Below are 20,941 nucleotides of genomic sequence, written 5' to 3'. Positions count from 1 at the left end.
TGTTGCAACGTTGGCTAAGCTCCCTGAGGCACCTCTTCTCTTATTCACTTTTATGACCGTAGACAGTCAATGAAGATATGCTGCGCCGTTTTTCTCCCCTGCGTGCACGAAGTGCAAATATTTTTTGATCTATCAACAATATTGGAGACACCCGTTTGTCTCCAAGATTGCACTGAAGTCTTGTTAGTTGTGTATTCTCCATGGCGCTGGCAGTGTGGCCGGCGACGATCTTTTGTCTTGCTGAGTCCATGGAGCGTAACGATGTCTCCCAGTCCTCCCATGTTTGGAGTGGTCCCTAACCGCCGGGTGGAGGTGAAACCGGACCGACAAGGAGGCTATGGGTCAGGTTTTCCTTCTGTGCATTGGACAGAGGGTAGGAAGGTGGGATGGTTCGGTAGTGGGAGAGTAGAGAGGGGGTAGAGATGGTCCGCGATTGCAGACGGGGCCTTAGGTGTTGCTCCGTGGTAGTGAGGGAGGACTCGGGGCAGGGGGGGGGGGGGGGGGGGGCGGGGGGTATAATTGCCTTGCGGCATGAGCATTCGCAATGAGTTCAACTAAGGTGGACGCGCGCTCCTTTGAGAAACCCCCCATGAGGACCGCCTGTGCCCGGTTTCTAGACCCTCGGGCTAAAGATTCGGCGGCCTCAATGCCTGGGTTTCCAGAGTGCGCATGCACCCAGATGAGCTGAGTGCTGCAGGAGGAGGGGTGTTCTGGGTCAGTATTTGGTAGCTAGCAGGGAAGACTTTGCCCCTAGTATAATTTAGCATTACAGTTTTTGGTAGACTCAGTATAAAGGCAGCACTGGAGCTGCCGAGCGCAAGCGCTATAGCTCTTTATTTTGTTTACTCTGGGTTAGTTTCCTAATTTTTTTTTAATTGGAGCGATAAGCGGATTATACGCAACCGCCGTGGCTCCATGCTAGCCACATGCAGCATCTACGTACCATACGGTGTTCTGTTCATCGCCGTATCATTCATGAAGGGCCGCTTCCCTGGCTTCCCATCCCTCGCGGTTTCGGTCGGGGTGCATGTTACGAGGGTTTGGTCGAACGCGTAGACTTTGCCGAATTTCTTTCCCTAACGGCAGGCATACTCTATAAACTCCAAGTTCGCATCCGTGCTAATCAAAACTCCCTATGTGAGGCAGTCAGCCGCCGCATAGGACGACGTCGTAAGGAGGTCCAGGAGCTCTATGCCGATCTTCTGGAATGGCCTTGTTGTTTATGGGATTAACATGAGAACTCCTGCTGTCTTAGTGGGTGCTATTCTTAATCGCTCAAAAACATCGACATGCATTCTACGTAATGTGCGGCATCGGTTGATAGTGGTGTCAGGTAGTAATTTAGTTGGAGTTACTATTCGCAGATAAACAAGAGTTGCCTAGCGGTCGGGTCGTCGTTGGAGGCTTGTGTATTTTCTCCGTAAAGACAGTTGGGAGCGACGAGAAGGTACGTGGTCTTTGTGGGGCAGTAGTTCTTAACGAGAATCCTCTTCCTCTTTTTCCTCTTTTATTCCAACCTTACGGCGCTGTTCAAGCGTACACCTGAGACGTTAAGACAGATACTGCACTATCTTCCTTTCCTCAATAACCAATTATTATTATTATTCTTAGCGAGAACATCTTTGTTCACGAACTATAGATATTGGCGGCGGCACACTCTGGGCGGAGGGGCTGTTTTGCCTTCTTTATAGTGGACAATATTCAGCTGAGGGTCATAATAATATAATAATAATAATAATCTTTATTTCCATCGGTATGATGGAGGAGGTTGTGGGTAAAAGCTGCTCGTAAACGGCAGCTTGACAAAGGCCCACAACCCCCCTGTACAGGGCAACAGCAGCAAGGCATGGAACAACATAAATATACACATCTAAACTCTTCGCGATTTAGCAGAGCCAAAATAAAATACAGTAGAAAGAAAAAGGAAGAAAAAACAACAACAATGCAATAAATACAGAGGGCACAAAGAGGTACAATAAACAAAAGATTAAATATACATATCATAGGAACAAAGGTACAATTTTTAGGAGTGTATGCAGTGAAGCTGTCGTAATTCGCGTTTAGATATATTAAACAGGTCAGTCCCGGATTTTTTATAGTTATTTAATAGTGTTGGAAGGGTGAAGGATAATTTTTCCATTGCATAGTTGGTTCTAGGAGTTGGTACAATCCACTCCTCTTTATGACGTGTAGGGTAACAAACAGTTCTTTTTTCCAGTAAAGACAACTCATGCAAAGATTCAAGATGACTTTTTAATTCGCGCTGGAATGCAAGTGTTAGCTTATAATTGTATAGATTGAATACTGGTATTATGTTTGCTTTTGGGAAAAGACCTTGCGAGTGACTGTTGTATGATTGATTGAAAAGTATTCTGATAAGTTTTTTTTGAAGTATGAAGATCTTTTGCAAGTTTGTATACGTGGTTGTGCCCCAGATTAAAAAACAGTAATTAAGATGAGAGTAAAACAGGGAATTATAAAGCAGAATCTTTACTTGATACGGAAGAAAAGCTCTGTAACGGGAAATAATGCCAACTGCTCGAGATAACTTGGTTAAAACAGCATCAATGTGACCATCCCATAGCATACTCTGAGAAAATGTAACACCCAGAATTTTGATATTATTTGTGATTTCTATTGGTGCTCCACTATAAATTAAGCTTACATGAAAATTTAACTGCCTAGATTTAGGTCTAAATATTACAGCTTTCGTCTTATTAACATTTATGCTTAAATGGTTCGCTATTGACCACGTTTTAAGCTTGGTAAGGAGAGAGTTCGCGTCGCTGTGTAAGATGTGGCAATCTGGAGCAGAAAGAAATATGCTAGCGTCGTCGGCATATAAAACATACTTAGGCTCAGTAGAGAGGTTAGTGAGATCATTGATGTAAATGTTAAAAAGAAGCGGACCAAGAATGCTGCCCTGAGGAACACCTTTCATTATGGATTTTAATTCAGAACGATACTGTTCAATTTGGACGAACTGTTGCCGAAGACTGAGATATGATTTAATAAGTTCGAGAAAATGTCCTCGGATTCCATAGATTTCCAGTTTCTTCAGCAAAGTTAAGTGATGAAATACAATCGAATGCTTTAGAAAAGTCGACATAAATACCAAGTATAAAGTTCTTTTTTTCAAATTCGGTCAAAATAAACTCTTTCTGTTCCAGCAAAGCTAATTCGGTCGACTTATTCTTCCTAAATCCATATTGAGCATCTGAAATTAGTTTGTGTACATCAAAGAACGAGCAGAGCTGATTATGGATAAGCTTCTCCAAGCCTTTCGAAAATATGGGTAAGACGGATATGGGTCGGTAATTATTCATATCATTGGGATCACCCTTTTTAAAGAGCATAGTTACTTTGGCGATTTGCATTCGTTTTGGAAAACATGCACTTGTCAAACAAAGGTTAAAAATATGAGTTAAATATGGACATAAGACATCCAACACATATTTCACCGGACGTGTCTGAACTCCTTCAGCATCGCAACTTGAACTATTATTTAGAGAAGAAAAAACTGATGTAACTTGATCTTCTGTTACAGGGCTTAGGAAAGCAGAGGAATTATTTCTAACTGGCATAAAATTGTAAATATCTTCAAGTATACCACGATCAGAATAATGAAGTAAATGCTCATTGAAAGATTCTGCTAGGGCGCAACCAGACACTTCACAGTCATTTATTGACAACTTCTCGATCCTAGGTGACACTTTCGTGCGTTTGAAAATAGTGTTAAACTTTTTCCATACGAGGTCACTTTTCTTTAGGCAACTCTGGAATTCAGAGTGAATGTAACTAGATCTGCTTATTTTAACCTCCTTGTTTAACTTATTTCGGTACGTCTTAAATTTCTTTAAGGTATCAGGATCTTTTGTTTTGATAAACTGGTGGTAAAGCCTATTTTTTTCGTTGATCTTTCGGCGCAGGGTGGGAGTTATCCAAGGCTTTCGGATTTTTTTACCTAGCTTAAAAGTTTTTATTGGAAAATGTCGCTTGTAGATTTCCAGGAATTGGTTCATAAACCTCTCGTACCCTTCATCGGCATTCTTTATCTCCATTACCCATGTAAAATCTGACTTCAGTACTTCAGTTTTGAAGCTGTCTAAATTTGACATAGTGATAGGCTGAAAAAAAATGGGTGATCGGCTTTTGCACCCTCCTAAATTCTGCTTCTTTACCATAACAAATATCGGAAGATGGTCGCTAAGACTGCATGATATAGCTCCCGCTGTGATGTTTGTGTTGTCAAAATTTGTCACAAAAAGGACTAGTAGTGTTTTATTGTCTTTCGTAATTCGAGTTGGTAATGTGATTGCATTATCGAAACCGTTTGATGTAATAAGCATTTGCATGTTTTTTTGTTCGTTAGTGTTAGCCAACATATCTATATTAAAGTCGCCGGCCGAGGTGACAAAGTAACTATTTGCAGAAATAAAATCGAGAAACTGCCCGTAAAATGAGAAAAAACTTGACACATTTCCATCTGGGGGCCGATAACAAACAGAAAACACGTGCTTATTTATACGAACTGATAATATTTCAAAATCATCACATAGCACACAAAAAGAAGGAAGCAGTTCACAGTTTACATTCGGTTTCATCAACAGCATGACTCCACCACCACGACGATTTTTTCGATTTAAGCCGAAGGACTGATAACAGGAAAACCGAAAGTTGTCTTGATCGTCTTTACACCAAGTTTCAGTCAACATGACAGCGTCAAACAAAAAGGAAAAACTAGAGATAAAACAATCCATTTCTGCCTCTTTGTTGCAAAGTGAGCGAACGTTTAAATGAAGGCATTTTAGTGAACTTTGGTGGTGGTTCGTTGCAACTACGTTTACATCTTTTGGAAGAAAGTAACTATCATTAGCCATTTCAAACTCCGACAACACATTTTAAACCCATTTGTTGGACAGATTGGAACATGCTATGACGGAAAGTCACGCATATTGCGCACGACGATTGCCGACTGGCCACTTGCTTTGCGCAGGAATACCTTTCCATTCCTGTGCCAGACATACTGATATGCATTTTGTTTTGCCCAGTCCTTTGCCAGTCGCAGCAGATGTCGGTTATGACCAGTCATGTTTTCCATAATGGCAATGTTGCTTTTTTCATCCCTCAGTTTAGACCTTTTCTCGAGCCACTCATCTCTGATAGCTTGCCTGGTGTATCTGACTAATATGCCTTGGATCTTATCGGCCCTTGCAGGTAGGCGGTGAATTGCATCGACGTCTGCGCTCGATAGCCTTGGGACTCCTATCGTGTCGGCCACTGCGTTTACTTTATCTAGCAGATTTTCAGGTTCACTGGCCTGAATTCCATGGAATTCTAGGTTCAGCTTTCTGCTCCTCCATTCTAGATCATTTACTTCATTTCGCAACGTTTCATTTTCTTCTTCGTTATTTTGGATCTTTTGCTCCAAAACTTCCAATCTCTTTTGAATGTCCTTTGTGTCTTTTTCCTGAGTAGTTAGTCTTTCTAGTACTTCATCATACTTTTCGGACATTAGCTCCACAGCAGTTTCAATGCCAGCTACAGTTTCTTTAAGCGGCATCAGCTCATCTAATTTTCCATTTATAGTAACGAGTAGGGCTTTAATGTCAGCTATCTCGTCACTAGCCAGCTTGTCACCTTGATTGTCTCCTTTGCTCTTTCCATTTTTGCATGTGGGACATACCCATTTCTGCTTGGCTGACTCAGATTTACTTTTGTACTGCTTTGGGGTCAGCCCGGCACAGGTTCCGAGATGGTACAACTGGTCACATTCAACACAGGTGACAGAAATTTCATCGGGCGTAAACTTGTTATCGCACGAGGAACAAAAGTCTGTCGACATCGTGCGTTGCAGACAGTAGTTTAGAAAAAAGCAGGACACTAGGGCGGCAGCAGTGGCAGCAAGCAGCACATATTCATCGAAGTAATCACAAGGAACGACACCAACCTGCGGAAAAGAAGAGCAGCGTTCAGGCAGTTGTCTTTCGTGCTGCAGCTGCCACCGAGTGCCGAGAAAGCCGAGCAGTCCGTCCTTTATCTTGAAAGATGGTCGCCTGTCGCGCCACCGGTGGCTCCAGGCAGTTCGCAGATCTGGGCAGTTCTGCCGCACTTGCGCAGTCGCGGTCCTTCGTCAGTTTTAACGTGGGCAACCAAGCCGCGGCAGAGGCGAAACGACTTTTCAGGACTTCGGGATGAAAAGCCTCACACAATTTTCTCCAACCTTTGGTACTCCGTGATGGATTGTCCTGCGGAAAAGAAGAGCAGCGTTCAGGCAGTTGTCTTTCGTGCTGCAGCTGCCACCGAGTGCCGCGATGCCGCGATGGTTCGAAATCGTTTGCGCTTAAGGGTCCCATGAAGGCGTATTCATCTTCATCTTTTTATGGCGCGTCGGCGAGGTCTCATGACAGGCTGCATCGATAAACTCGGCTGCATTGATAAAATTGATAATTTTTTTTTTGAGGAAACGAAATGGCGTATTATCTCTCACAGATCTCGTGGACACCTGAACCGCGCCGTAAGAGAAGGGAGGTAGGTGGAAGTGAAAGAAGAAAGAGCAGAGGTGTCGTAGTGGAGGTCAGCGGAATAATTTCGACCACATGGGGATCTTTAACGTGCACTGACATCGCAGAGCACACCTGTGGTGGTGGTGGTGGAAAACATTTATTTACAGATAAACTTCGGGAGGTGAGGTATGAGCTGACCCAAAGGGGGCCAGCCCTCACACGTACTAGGTGGAGGTCCCTAGTTCGGGACCCCAGTGGCGTCGGCCGCTGCCCGGGCTCGCGCGACCAGGGCCGTTGGGCCTGCAGGTCAGAGCAGCCGAGCAGTGTCGCCTCCCAGTCCTCCCGGGCTGGGTTGGGGTGAGGGGGGATAGCAGGGTTGGAGGGGCAGGCCCACACCATGTGGTAGATGTACGAAGACTTCTCCGCACAGTGCGGACAGCTGCCAGAGAAAGAAGGGTCAAAGTGTTTTAAAGCTGCCGGGCACAGCAAAGTATTTGTATATAGGCGAAGCAGAAGCCGCTCATTCGCCTTTGAGAGACCTTTACACGGGCGGGGATAAAGACTATGGCCAGATTGATAAAGTAAAGAAATGTCTTTAAACGAGTAAGCTGGAGTGAATTCGAGTTCCTGATCGTCGGGGTCGGAGGGGAATGTCCGGTGAGAGAGCGCGCGGGCGGCGGCGTCAGCTGCCTCATTTCCCTCAAGGCCCATGTGAGCAGGAGCCCAAACGATACGCCGGTGAGCGGGGTCCGCGGTATAGACGCTGTTTTGGAGAATGCGGTAGGCTAGATACGGTACCCAGCCCTGCTCGACGTTCCGACATGCCCCTCGCGAGTCGGTAATAATTGTTTTTGAATTGGAATGAGATGCAGCCAAAGCAATGGCGACCTCCTCCGCGTGTGTTGGTGGTGGTGAAAACTTTTTAATAAACAACAGGAGAGTTTGCAGACCAAAAATGGCCCTTTACATAGGTGGAGTCCTTAGTCCGGGACCCCGCTGGACGAGGCCGCTACTCGCGCCCGTTGGACTAGAGCCCTTTGAGACTCCAGCCCCGAGCAGTCGAGCAGGGCTGCCTCCCATGCTTCTCGGGAAGGGGAAGGATTGGCGGGAAGGGAAGGATTCTTTTGACAGGCCCAAACCATGTGGAAGGTATCGGAAACTTCCCCACATTGAGGGCAGCGCCCATCAATTTTGGGGTCGAAATGTTTTACTATTGCAGGAGTGTGTTATGTCACGGGCTCGGAAAGTAAGGCCGTTCACTGTTTTGGATTCGTGGACGACTGCGGCCGTGAACCATCCCCCATGGTGGGGGCCGGAGGCATCCACGTAGAATACGCCGGGTTTCGATCCATAGTGGCGGGCCAGGGCTTCCGCCCGCGCCAGGCGCCGGCCATTATGGTCCTCACGGTTTATGTTCGCGGGAAGAGGGCGCACGTGGAGGGCGCATCTCCACTGGGATGGAATACGTACACCGGCGCGTTTTAAGGCGGAAGCCTTTTATGCCTCGTCGTTGTAAGCAGCAATTGTAGACAGAAATGTCACGCTTTTCAATTGGTCGCAATGGTCATGACGTCACAGTGCACGAATTTCAAACGGGGCCAATTGTACTATGGCTAGTAAAGATGCAACCAATTAAAGGGATGGTGTATTGATGCTCCAAGAAAGTGGGACTCAGTTTAGTTAATTAACCAGTTAAGCTAATTAACCATTTTAGCCAGACCAGATAAATTAATAAAACCGAGTGGAAAATTGTTCGAGTTGGGGAATCGAACCAAGGTCTCCGGAGCGCGAGACGAACACGCTAATCGCTCCCGTGACAGCTTGATGGTTTGGAATGAATAAAGCGGCATCTAGTGAATACGGTCTCTTCGCTCACTCCCATATTCCACCCCGTTACGGTGAGGTTCATGTGTCCACCGAGATATGCGAGACAGATACATTTCCTTTCTTCACAAAACATTTTAGCGACGAGCAATTCGTAAAGCCGAACTGGCGGTGGCGTTCTGAGGACTCCCTGGCAGCGTTGCAAGACGCTGTCGCGTCTCACACTCAGAGGCGAAGCTTAACATCTTAACCACACATCAGTGACACGAGCAGCAGCACTGCGCTTAAGGGTTTCGCCTCACAGCACTTTAGGACAACAAAGTGCCGACCTGAATTTTATTGGGAAAGCAATACTACTCGCACTTTCAAGCCTTCGCGTGACCCGGCCGCAGTTACGTTTGACCTTTAGCGGAGTCAATATGGGCGACCAACTCGCTTCTTCAGAGAGCCCGGCTGCAGCTACGGTTTGTGTTTGCTGCGCTGCGCTCCTGTGGCGCTACTGCCACTCTGACGTGATACCAGCTGCAGATTGTTTTCTTTCTCTCAGTCGCAGCAACATAAAAAAGTGTAAAAAAAATAGCGAAGACGCTTTGAGTCGTCGCGCAGCGGCGGCCGGTAGCCACGTGTGGTGGTGGTGAAAATATTTTAATGAAACTGTTTAGGAGGTTGTAGCGGCGGGTGGAGCTCTCAGTCCGGAGCCACGATGGCGTAGGCTGCTGTCCGCGCTCTTTCGATGAGTTCTTTTTGACTTGTTTCGTCCGAGCTGGTCAGAGCTGCCTCCCACCCCTCCTGAGTTGGCTGGTTATTGACAATGGCCGCCTGATTTAGTTGGCAGGCCCATACCATATGGTACAGGTCCGCCTTCTCCCCGCAGAATTGGCAGTGTGAGTGAAATGACTCCGGGTCTATTGCGTGTAGTCTTCGTGGGTTGTTGTATGTGTTGGTCTGTAGCTTTCAGAGGCTTAGTTCCTCCCCTTTGTCCAGTGTCTTAGCCGGCGGAGGGTAGACCCGACGGGATAATCTTAAGTGCTGAAGTATGTCGTTGTAAGTTAGTAGTGGGGTAGGAGGTTCCACGGCATCCGCAATCGGTGCCCGGGGGAGAAATGCTTTTGCTGAGGCATGTGCGCTGACGTTCCATGGGATGCCCTGGCGATTTGGTACCCATATTAAGTTTTTGTGTGTGGGTTGGTAGCCACGGGTGTAGCTGTCTTGCAGGATTTTAGCTCCTAAGGGTGCGATCCTGCCTCTGAAGTAATTGCGGTACGTTGTCTGTGAATCTGTAATAATGTATTTCGAGCTAGTGTGTGTTGCAGCTAAAGCAATCACCACTTCTTCCGCAGACAGTATGTCCTGGCTAGCCAGTATTAGTCCGTCCATTGTTTTGTTTTGGTGCACTACCGCGACGGCCGTCATTCCCTCCTGGGGACCCGCAGCATCAACATAGAACACGCCCTCGCGCTCGCCGTAGTGCCTTTTCATAGCTTCGGCTCGTGCTTGTCGTCTTGACTGGTGAAAATCGGGGTACATAATCCTGGGTAGTGGACCTGCCTTGAATTGTCGTCTCCATGAGGCTAAAATGTCGTTTTTAGAGTCTAGCTGTCGGGGGCAATTGATGTTTAAATCAGTGAGGACTTGTCAACCAGTCCGACTTGTAGAAAGCCGTACAACCGGCGCAGTGAGGTGTGCCTCTATTAGCTCGTCTATCGTGTTGTGCACTCCCAGTCGTAAGAGCCGGTCCGTCGATATTGCAAGAGGAAGGCCCAGTGCCTTCTTATGGGCTGTTCCGATTATGACGCATAGATTCCTGGTGTCACGCTTCTTGAGGCGGAGGGAGGGTGCTTCGTAGACGACGCGGCTTACGACGAAAGCCTGCACCAGTCGCAGGGTATCCTCTTCTCGCATCCCTGATTTCCGCTTTGTTATCCTGGCGCTCATCATGGTGACTTGCTCGCTCACGAGCCGTAGTTTCTGGAGGGTGAGGAGGTTTTTGCTGTTATGTACAGACCTAGTATCTTGAGGGTCCGAACTTCCTTGATGGACGAGTTGTCACTGCGGATGTTGATGGTGTCCTGATTATTGCGTGTACGGAAGTCTATGAGTTCAGACTTTTCGGGAGAGCAGGTTAGTGCACACGCCCACGCATAATTTTGAACGATTGTCGCCGCTGTTTGTAGTTGTTCTTCAACAATTCCCTTACTTCGCGTGGTTGTCCAGATGGTTATATCATCAGCGTACAGGGCGTGGCGTATCCCCTGTACCTGATTGAGAATGGGTGGGTGATTTAGGAGTGCAATGTTGAAGAGAAGTGGGATAGTACTGCCCCTTGCGGAGTGCCTCTCGTGCCCATGTTCACTTGTGTTGTTTGTTTTGTGCCGGTGCTGATGTTTACGGTTCTGTCCATAAGTCCATAAGGAAATGACAGATGTATGAGTAAACTCGGCAGCCACGGTTCGTGCTGTGGAGGTTCTTTAGGATCGTGGAGTGCTTGACGATGTACAACGCTCCTTTGAGGTCGAGAATAAGAAGCGCTCGGTCATTGTTTCTGCGTGCGGGATCAATGACTTCGCGTTTGAGTTGCAGAAGCACATCAGTGGGGCACAAGTGTGCCCTGAATCCAAACGGAATACTTCTTCGAGTCAAAATATCGCTTAAATGATAAAAAAAACGGATATACTGCTTCTCGGACCAAAGCAGTTCTTATATATGAGCTGGAACACAGCAGAAATACGATGTTCGATGTGTGGTCTTCGTTTTTTCGGCAAACCGAAATGAATGGTTTACGCGACTGCATTCTTTCATGTCGTTGGCTTGTCCTTGTGTCTCCTTGTACTCTTGAACGCTTCCTCCGACGCAACCTATTTTCGCAACGTTGGTTAAGCTCCCTCAGTCTCCTCTTCCCTTGTTCACTTTTATAACAGAAGAAATTCAGTTATGATGTGCTTCGGCGTTTTACTCCCCTGCGTGCACCAACGGGAAATATTGTTTCATCTATCAATAATATTGGAGATAGCAGTTTGTCTCCAAGATTCCACTGAAACCTTGTTAGTTATAGATTCTAATCAAGGCTGATGTTGTTGACCAGCGAAACCTTATTGTTGTTAGCTGATTGGCCCTTCTTCTTCCATGGTAGCCATACGCCCGGTTGTTCCCTTGTTCGCCATCCTCACGCCACGCATTTGTCCTCCCGCGTCACAACTCTTCCTTCCACGGCAGCCACCCTCTGAATTCTTCCCGTGGTAGCCACCTTCGGGCCTCCCCCTCTTTTCCCGCCACCGCGGTGGCTCAGCGGCTATGGTGCTCGGCTGCTGACCCAAAAGACGCGGGTTCGATCCCGGCCGCGGCGGCTAGAATTTCTTTGGAGGAGAAATTCTAGAGGCCCGTGTACTGTTCGATGTCAGTGCACGTTAAAGAACCCCAGGTGGTCGAAATTTCCGGAGCCCTCCACTACGGCGTCTCTCATAGCCTTAGTCGCTTTGGGACGTTAAACCCCATAAACCAAACCAAACCACCTCTTTTCCCCTAAAAGATGGGAAGGGGATATCCATCTCCACTTGAGCACCTGCCGAACATGGCAGGGAGCCAATAATTTTTGCTGAGTCATTGTTATTCATTTTGTTTTTCGGTATTCCTTTGACAGCTGCCTTCCGGCCTTTCTCTCTTTTGCCCTACTGAAGGAGAGCTGGATTTCCCTTTTCCCTCTTTGCCAAGCGTGACAGGCGGTGCCCACAAACGTACGCTAATTTCTTTCATATGGTTTAACAACCGAAAGCCACCTACTCTAAAAGATCTCCGCAGTGGAGGGCTCCGGATAATTTCGACCGCCTGCGGTTCTCCTCGAATGCCATAACGACTAAGCCATTGCGGAGGCCTTCTGTTACTACAGACACTCCCGTACATCAGCCATCGTGATAAAAGACCCAAAACACACCCTGAAAATGAAAACTGTAGTTTCGATTTCTGCCCGTATCGGATTTAAGATGTACGACATGCCGTGTTCAGCGCCGCTGAAACGCTGTCGCTCTCTAGAGAACGTGTTCGTAGTCCAATTCACATATTCGTCGATGATCCGAAAAATAACGTGGTAAACGTTTTTCACTATGTTCTTAACGGCAGTTTGGTGTCCACACCACATCTTTTTCACTTGGATTCTGCTCTCAGTCGCGACGCCATAGGTTGTAGCGTAGCACTCCGGTACACTGCTGGTCTTCGATTCGCAGTTGTTGAAGTTGTCAGGCTTTCTTCTGTGATGTCGAAGGGAGGCATTGGCGTCAAGCCTCTCTTATGCCGTGACCTTTCGGAGCATGGCATCGAGCGTGGTGGCTGCCTCCGTGCTTTGGACGAGCCAAAAAGGCGTCATCCGGGTTCTCTTCTCTACTGCGGCTTTGTAGCTGAGGGGAGTGCATGACCTTCCAGGTCGTATATTCTCAGTCGGCATGTCATGCATGTCGGCGATGTCCGTTCAAGCGCTCAGAGGAGCATTTGTGTGTGGAGAACTGTCGGTTCGTTTCGTTTCGTTTTCTTACCTTAAAGACCCCTGTCGGGGTATTATAGGCAGGGTGGTTTACATATCATAGGTGAGATTGCAAATTTTGAATATGAGCAAGAACACTCGTCGCAACCCGCCGCGGTGGCTCAGTGGTAAGGCGCTCGTCTACCGAGCCGGAGTACCCAGGTTCGAACCCGACCGCGGCGGCCGCGTTTCGATGGAGGCGAAACGCAAGAGGCGCCCGTGTGCTGTGCGATGTCAGTGCACGTTAAAGATCCCCAGATGGTCGAAATTATTCCGGAGACCTCCACTACGGCACCTCTTTCTCTCTTTCTTCTTTCACTCCTACCTTCCTCCCTTCCCTTACGGCGCGGTTCAGGTGTCCGCCGATATATGTGAGACAGATACTGCGCCATTTACATACCTCAAAAAACCAATTTACCAATTTAACACTCGTCGCAACCGTCGATGGGCACAAAATGGCAGTAATGACTGTCGTCCACAGGTTGTCAGAATGTAGCGCTGGATAGCTTGCGTAATCTCCACCGTAAACGCTATTCCGCAGTTCGTATTTGGTACTTCGGGGGGAGGGAGGTCATGTCACAGCAGGCTACGTTCCACAAGATAGTTCTGACATTTCTGCTGCTGTGCAATTTTGGTTGCGCTTTTGGTTTGGCGCCCTAGGTGAGGTAGTCAGCCGCCGAATATATACTTTTGTTTTCGAGCAGCGACGTCATAAAGAGGTCGAGAAGTTCCATGCCGATCTGCTGGAATAGCTTTGTTGGTTATGGGACTAAGATGAGAATTCCTGCTGGCTTAGTAGGTAGTATTTGTCGCTCAAAACCTCAACAGGTATTTTACGTAACGTGCGACATCGGTTGATAGCGGTTTCCTGTGGTACTTGAGTTGGAAGTGCTACTCGCAGATGAACAAGAATTGCCTATCAGTCGGGTCGTCATTGGAGACCTGCGTATATTCTATTCAAAGACATTTGAGCATCACGACATGGTCTGTGGTCTCTGCGGGGCGAAAGTTCTTAACAAGAATCCTCTTTTAGTTTTTTTTACGGTGTGGTTCAGGTGTTCACCCGAGATGTGAGACAGATATTCCGCTGTCTTCGTTTGCTCAATAATCAGTTATTATTAGTATTCTTAACGAGAACGTCTTTCTTTGTGAAGTATAGAAATTTGCGCCTGCACATATCGGGCGGTGAGAACGTTTTCCCTTCCTGATAGTAGATAATATTAAGCTGCGGTCATAGCGTTGCGATGGTGCGGAATCGCTAGCGCTTAATGGTTCCATGAAGGCGCATTCATCTTTATTATTTGGTGGTGATGGTTGTGCAAAACAGTTATTTAACCTATGTACAAGAAAGGTACTGCTTGGACCGGGCCTGAAGGGCCCGGCCCTCACAATCATTTATTTGGTGAGAGTTTGGGAGCCACAGAGTGGCCCGCTACATCGCCGGCGTCCCTAGTCCGGGACAGCGCATGACGAGGCCCCGTCTGTCGCCCGTTTCACCAGAGCCATTTGGGACTCAAGCGAGGAGTATTTGAGGAGGGCACTCTCGCATGCCTCTCTGGAAGGGGTAGGGTAAGGGGGGAGGTGGGGATTTTGAGTACATGCCCACACCATGTGGAAGATATCACAGGTCTCCGCACATTGCGAGTATCGCCCATCCGTGTAAGGATCGTAATATTTTATGAATGCAGGACAGAGTAGAGTACCTGTCTGCACGCGCCTTAAGGTTCGCTCCTCCGTCTTACTCGGCCCCTTTGCAGGGGACGGGAAAAGGCGGTGGTTGTCAATATAATGCGTTATTATTTCCCTGAATCGCAGCAGCGGCTGGTTAGTCTCCGAGCCTGAAGAATTGGGATGAGGAGCCCGCTGAGTAAGCGCTCGGGCAGCCGCGTCAGCGCCCTCATTACCTCGTAAACCCTGGTGGCCTGGAGCCCAAATTATTCTTTTCGGCGTCCGTCTTAGAATACAAGCAGCTAAGGGGAAGATCTCGCCTTCCAAGTAATGATCACATGCTTTACGGGAGTCCGTGATGATGATTCTCGAATTGGGGTGGGCGGCAGCAAGAGCTATCGCTACTTAATCGGCTGGCATTGAGTTCGGGGCTCGAAGGGAGAGTCCATCAACGTGCATTTCCTGGTGAACGACAGCGGCCGTGTAAATTCTCGTGGGCGATGACCCTGCTACGTCTACATAATATACACCTGGTCGGGAGCCGTGTTATCTCTCAAGAGCCCGAGTCCGCCCATGTCGTCTGTTTTCGTGCATGTCGATGTTCATGTTACGGGGGCGCGGGGAGACCCAGAGCATATGGCGCCACAGCGCTGGGATACGCTCCGCCTATTTTGGAGTGCAGTCGTGTTGGATGTGTAAGCAGTTTAGCAGCCGGCGCCTAGGGGCTGTCTGCATTAGCAGCGTGTATTGGTTCACGAGGTGGGCATCCCGCATCTCCTGGTAGCAGTTTTTCACCCCCAATGCCTTAAGTTTGGGCATTAGAGGTAGCCACCGGGAGATCCAGGCGCGCTTAGCTGAATTGCGGATGATGGCGTCTATTCGCGCCTCGTCTTGCTTAGTAGTGCGGAGATATGGCACGGCGTAGAGGATCCGGCTAGTCACGAAGGCATAGACGAGCAGAAGCGCGTCCCTGCCCCGCAGACCGCCCCGCTTGTTGGAAACGCGGGGGATCATGCGCCCTGCCTGTTCGCATATTCTCTTCAGTCTCACAATAGTGGAGTCCGGTCTGAGTCCGTGGCGAATGAGAAGGCCCAGAATACGGAGCTCCTGCACCTCTCTAGTAGGACTTCCTGACAGAGAGATGTGTATTGCGTTCCTATCCTTTGGGTTCGCTCTGACATGCAGAAGCTCTGATTTCACTGGAGCACATTGGAGCCCACAGTTAATAGCATACGCATCAACTATGGAAGCGGTCTGCTTAAGGCGGTCCTCCATGTCCCCAAGGCTCCCCTTGGTGGTCCAAATTGTAATGTCATCTGCAAATAACGCGTGTTGAATGCCTTCCACTTGGGCCAGATGGCTTGGGAGGCGCATCATAGCTATGGTGAACAGGAGCGGTGATAACACCGCTCCCTGAGGGGTACCCCGTGTTCCGATCATGTTAAGGGCCGTATTCCTCGTCTTCAATCCGAAGAAAGGCCTGGCGATTAGTCAAGAAATCTCTTACATACGCGTAAGCCCTAGCCCCACAATCGGTAGAACTCAAGTTGGCCAGGATGCTTCCGTGTTTAACATTGTAGAAAGCCCCTTTCAGATCAAGGGCGAGGATGGCTTTTTCATTGTGTTGCATAGTTGTGGGCAGTATTACATCCCTGTGCAGCTGGAGCTGGACGTGTGTGTGCAGACATGTGGGGGCGAAACCTGAACATGCTGACTGGAAAGAAGCCTTTGCTGTCCAGGTATGGAGAGAGGCGATCCCGTGGCATCGTCTCCATAAGCTTGGCCGCACAAGAGGTCAGTGACATGGGCCTGAGGTTGTCCGTATGCACGGCCTTACCTGTTTAAGGATAAACATCACAAGTGTCGTTTTCCACTCGGGATGGAGTGGAGGCCCGTCCCAGATCAGGTTGATGTATTCTAATAAATGGAGGTAGGCTGAGTCCGGTAGGTTCGCCAACAGGATCACTGTTATGTGGTCCCGTCCCGGAGCCGTACCCCGGCGCATTTTTGCTAAGGCCACCTTAAGGTCGTGCAACTCAAAAAGGACATCGAGTGTTTCATTAGGCCTGCCAGAGTACATGTACACAGGCGCCGTTGGGTCCTCCGTAAGACAGAGATATATGTCGCAGAGTGTCCGCTGGTTGCGCCATCGTACCTTGATACCCATGCAGAGCCCGCCAGAGCTGCTTTTGCATCTCCCCTCTTGTTTGGGACGGGTCGATTAGACTGCGAAAGAGACGCCACGTCCCCTTCGAGCTCATCTGATGAGCTGCGGCTTCGCTGCCTGCTATCTATACGCCGCAGCCTGCTCTATGAGTTTGGCCATGCGGGCGCGTAGTTTGAGATTAGTTTTCTGCTTTTTCCACCGTTTAGTTAAGCTCCGGCGCGCCTCCCACAAATGCAGGAGGTGGGTGTCCACTGCGGGGATCCCTTCGGTGGTTTGTAGTGTTGTGACGTGTGGTTTCTCAATGTTGTATATGTGGTTAGCCCACTCCGCGTAGCCGCCGGAAAATAGCACGGGAGGGATAGTGTGATTTCGGAATTTGTGCCAATCGGTCAGCTTGGCCTGACACCATTTTTTGCGCGCTGCCTTCGCCACAAGTGTAATCTCGAAAAGGAAGTGATCGCTGTCTGGAGAATCTCCCAAGGTCTCCCAGGCAGCCGCTCTAGAATTTTTAACGAGAGAAAGGTCAGGACACGTGTCGCGGGTTACCGAATTTCTCACTCGGGTGGGATATGCCGGGTCCGTGAGCAACGCAAGACCGAGAGTGGAGATGAGCTCCGCCACCTTACGTCGTCTTGCCTTTTCAAAGTGATAGCCCCTGTGAAGGCTGGGAGCACTGAAGTATCCAACGACCACTAGAGGCTCTTTGGCTGCCATTTTGATCGCGCGAAGGAAGATTTCATAAAAAATTATACACGGCTTATGCGGAGGGTAGTATATGTTGGGGATATGTACTGACGGGTGGCTTTCTCTGAGAGGCAGTGTTCGTACCATTGTATATTCTTGCTCGGTGCTCAAGTCTAAGTCGACCTCAACCACGGCATAAGCCTTATTAACCAGAATACACGTAGAGGGGCCCCCCTGAAAGGTGCTGTAGCCGGAGAATTTAGTGTCTATGCCAGGCTCCTGCAGGGCAATGAGCGCCGGTATGTCACCTAGGAACTGCAGGTAAATCTGGAGGTGCGACCGCTTTTTCCAAGCTCTGAAACCCCTGCAGTTCCATGGGATGATCTAGAATTTTTCAAGGTTTCTAGCATTCCTGTTAGATCTTCTAGCCATCTTGTATTTATATACGGGGCGAGCGGACTAGCTCTGGCCAGGAGCCGGCGCAACCCCAGTGAGGGGCCACACCGATTCACCGGCTGCCGAGCCTGAAGCGTGTTCCTCCGCTGCCTGGCAGGAGGCTGTCTTACGTTTGAGGTGCGGCGATTCGCATCTAGTGGAGTTCTTAATTTGGGTGCCGACCCAGGGCTGCACGGCTTTAAGTACGGAGTCAGTGACCTGGGCCATAAGGTCGTGAAGTGCTTGCGCTAAGGCGGCCTTGAACATGTGCTGGAAGGACTCGCGGACTGCTGACATGATTTGATTCGGGAGGGCCGCCACTTGCTCGGTTTGGGGCTGCAGTGCCTCGAGGCCGCCGACGCGGCCAGCAGTGGAAATTGATCCAACTACCGTGTCCACGCCGTGCCGCGAGACGCTAGTGAAGCAAGATGTGACGGATGATCCGTCATCTGGCTCAGCTTCCTTCATTGGTTCGGATGACCCGGCTTGTTAGGCCTTTAATTCTTGAATTTTGCGCGCTAGAATTTTGTTCTGGTGCCTAAGCTCCTCTACCTGCTGCTGTAGGGCGGTTTCGGTAGGACAGGGACGGGTAGGGGGCCTGGAGACTGCCCTGCTCCAACTGCTCACCTTTGGTTGGACGGGTGCCAACGGCGGGAAGTCCCTGACGTTGAGGACCGGGGGCACCGCCTGGGTGGCGGACTTGACAAGTTTCGATAGCCCAGTTTGGGCCTTAGGTTCCTTAGCGGCTGGCGCTTTCTTTGCCTTGGGCGAAGGAGCCTGCTTGGGCCCCGTCATTGTCTTCGGCTTGGATCCGGATGGGGAGCTCGGTTTGATGGCTTTCCGGAACCGCCCGGCACAGCCCGGAGCTCCGGTTGGGTGGCCGCCTCCGCAGATGAGGCAGCTCGGAACACACTCATGCTCCGCCGGGCCGTCAGGAGTGGCACCAGGAAGCTCGACCCCGCACCCTTTGCAGCGCCCCGGCTGCGGTGGCGGGCACGCATCGGTCCGATCGCCCACTGTGCAAGAGCGGGGGCATGCCGGCACTGTATTCTTGTACAGGCGAACAGGGAGCCGTTAATAGTTTACAACACCGTCCGTGACACCTTTGTCCCCGCGAAGGTGATCACCGCAACCGGGGTTACCCCAGCTTGCGCACAGACACCACATTTGGTTCTGCACTGAGTGTGCGCTTAACGCTTTCAGACGTTTCTTACTATACATTCAAAGATATTACAACATATTATCAAAATTGTCATCGCCTTTACCCTAGCCCATGTAAAGGCCTGAAGAAGGCGGATGAGCGGCTCCTTCTCCGCCTTCTCACCAATACTTTGCTGTGCCCGGCAGCGCTAAAACATTTTGACCCCTCCTTTAGCGGCAGCTGCCCACACTGTAGTGCAGTGTCTTCTGACACCTATCACATGGTGTGGGCCTGCCCCTCCAACCCCGCTATTCCCCCCATCCCCAACCCAACCCGGGAGGACTGGGAGGCGACCCTGCTCGGCTGCCACGACTTACAGGCCCAACAAGCCTTAGTCGGGCGCGCCCGGGCGGCGGCAACCGCCACTGGGGTCCCATACTAGGGACCTCCACCTAGTGTTTGTAAGGATCGGTCCCTTACGGGCTGATCCAAACATACCTCCTGTTCATTCGTAATAAATGTTTTCACCACCACCACCGACAGAACGCACCGGAGAGTTTGGGGTGTCCCCGCAATGGTATCTCGCGTTCCCCTACCGGCAGCATAAAAAATTCAGGCGGCACTTTTATTGCGAAAGCAATACTACTCGCACTTTCAAGCCTTCGCGTGACCCAGTCGCAGTTACGTTTAACCTTAGCCGAGTGAATATGGGCGACCAACTCGTAGGTTATGCGCGACCAACTCGCTCTGTTGTTGTGTTGCGTGAGGCGTTCATGCGCGCGCGTTCGAGCGAAGGAGTAGGCAAGTTTCCGCTGTGATGTCATACCAGCTGTAGATTATGGGCGACCAACTCGCACCGTTCCTTCTTTCACTCCTACCTTGCTCCATTCCCTTACGGCGCAGTTCAGGTGTACGCCGATATATGCGAGACAAATACTGCGATTTCCTTTCCTCAAAAACCAATTTACCAAGCCATAGGTCGTCGGCGTTCGTTGTGTTCATTGGCGTTGGCGTTGACCACGTTTTACACTCCGATCATTTTAAGGAAAGGAAGTTCGCATAATGACGCCCTGGGTCAGTGGACGCCTGAACTGTGCTCCTCGGCCCGTGGGGTGATGAGAGAGAGTTGTGAGCTGCCAGTGTTGACAAGGATGTGCCAGAGACGCGGCGCTAAAGCGATAGGCGTTCATTGTGTTCATTGTGGTTGTCAACGTTTTGTACTCCGATCAATTTAAGGAAAGGCAGCCGACCGCGCGCGGCGAGGCTATGGCATGGCAGCTGTGCGAATAACGTCACTTGCTCCTAGCGCATGCGCAGTGTGGTCGTGCAAGAGCCCGCGAAACGACGAGACTGTGGGCAATGTAGCCCACGCAGTAATATATGGTAACGCGCAGGTGCTGCTTATGCAATCCTTCGGGTTTAACCAGAACTAAACCACGACCATTTTTTTTCTCTCTAAAGTGCTGCAAAGCGAAAACTTTTCCTGGCCTACAGTTTATTTTTATTTGTTATATTTTTCATATTTTATTTTTTCATTTTATTCGTATTCTTATTTTTATTTCTTATCTTTTGTTTTTTTTTCTACTTTTCACACTATTATTTTATTTCATTTTTATTTTCTTATTTTTATGGCTCGTATATATGTTTCTTTTTCTGTTTTATTTGTATTTCTTTTCTTCTTTTTACATTTTAATTTTTTATTCCTGTTAATTGATTTATGAAACCCATGCATTCGCTAGATGCGCTTATATTGATTTCATTCTCAAACATTGGGCCTTCGCGGCGGAATGGTAGCGTCTCCGCTGCAAATGCCCAAGGCCGTGGTTAGACTCCCAGCCTGGACGCAGTTTTTTTTAACCAGTGACGCCGAAACGCTGACAAATCTGCCGACACGGATGCTAACGACAGTATTAGGCATTAAAGGCTTTCGCCTTAATAGAGAGTTTTAGTATAGCGTACGAGGTCTTACGTACGCTATACGCAAGCATTTACCGGGAGGTTACCGT

At 49.1% G+C, this 20,941-nt stretch overlaps 1 protein-coding gene and 1 pseudogene across 1 annotated transcript in view; one reads left to right on the top strand and one right to left on the bottom strand.

The window, feature by feature from the left end:
* Positions 1–411, top strand: part of LOC149366818 (uncharacterized) — a 41,396-nt gene extending 40,985 nt beyond the window's left edge. Inside the window, exon 4 of the transcript XR_016284132.1 lies at positions 382–411. The gene's annotated coding sequence lies outside the window, so the exon portion shown is untranslated. The remainder of the gene's footprint in view (positions 1–381) is intronic.
* A 13,878-nt stretch (positions 412–14,289) lies between these two features.
* LOC149366817 (uncharacterized) lies at positions 14,290–15,885 on the bottom strand (annotated as a pseudogene).
* Positions 15,886–20,941: the final 5,056 nt, after the last annotated feature.

This window comes from Amblyomma mixtum, chromosome 1, assembly GCF_055824585.1.
Source record: "Amblyomma mixtum isolate Tamu chromosome 1, ASM5582458v1, whole genome shotgun sequence".
NCBI lineage: Eukaryota > Metazoa > Arthropoda > Arachnida > Ixodida > Ixodidae > Amblyomma > Amblyomma mixtum.
Note: the sequence above shows the minus strand (reverse complement) of the source record. Positions and strands in the feature narration are given on the sequence as shown.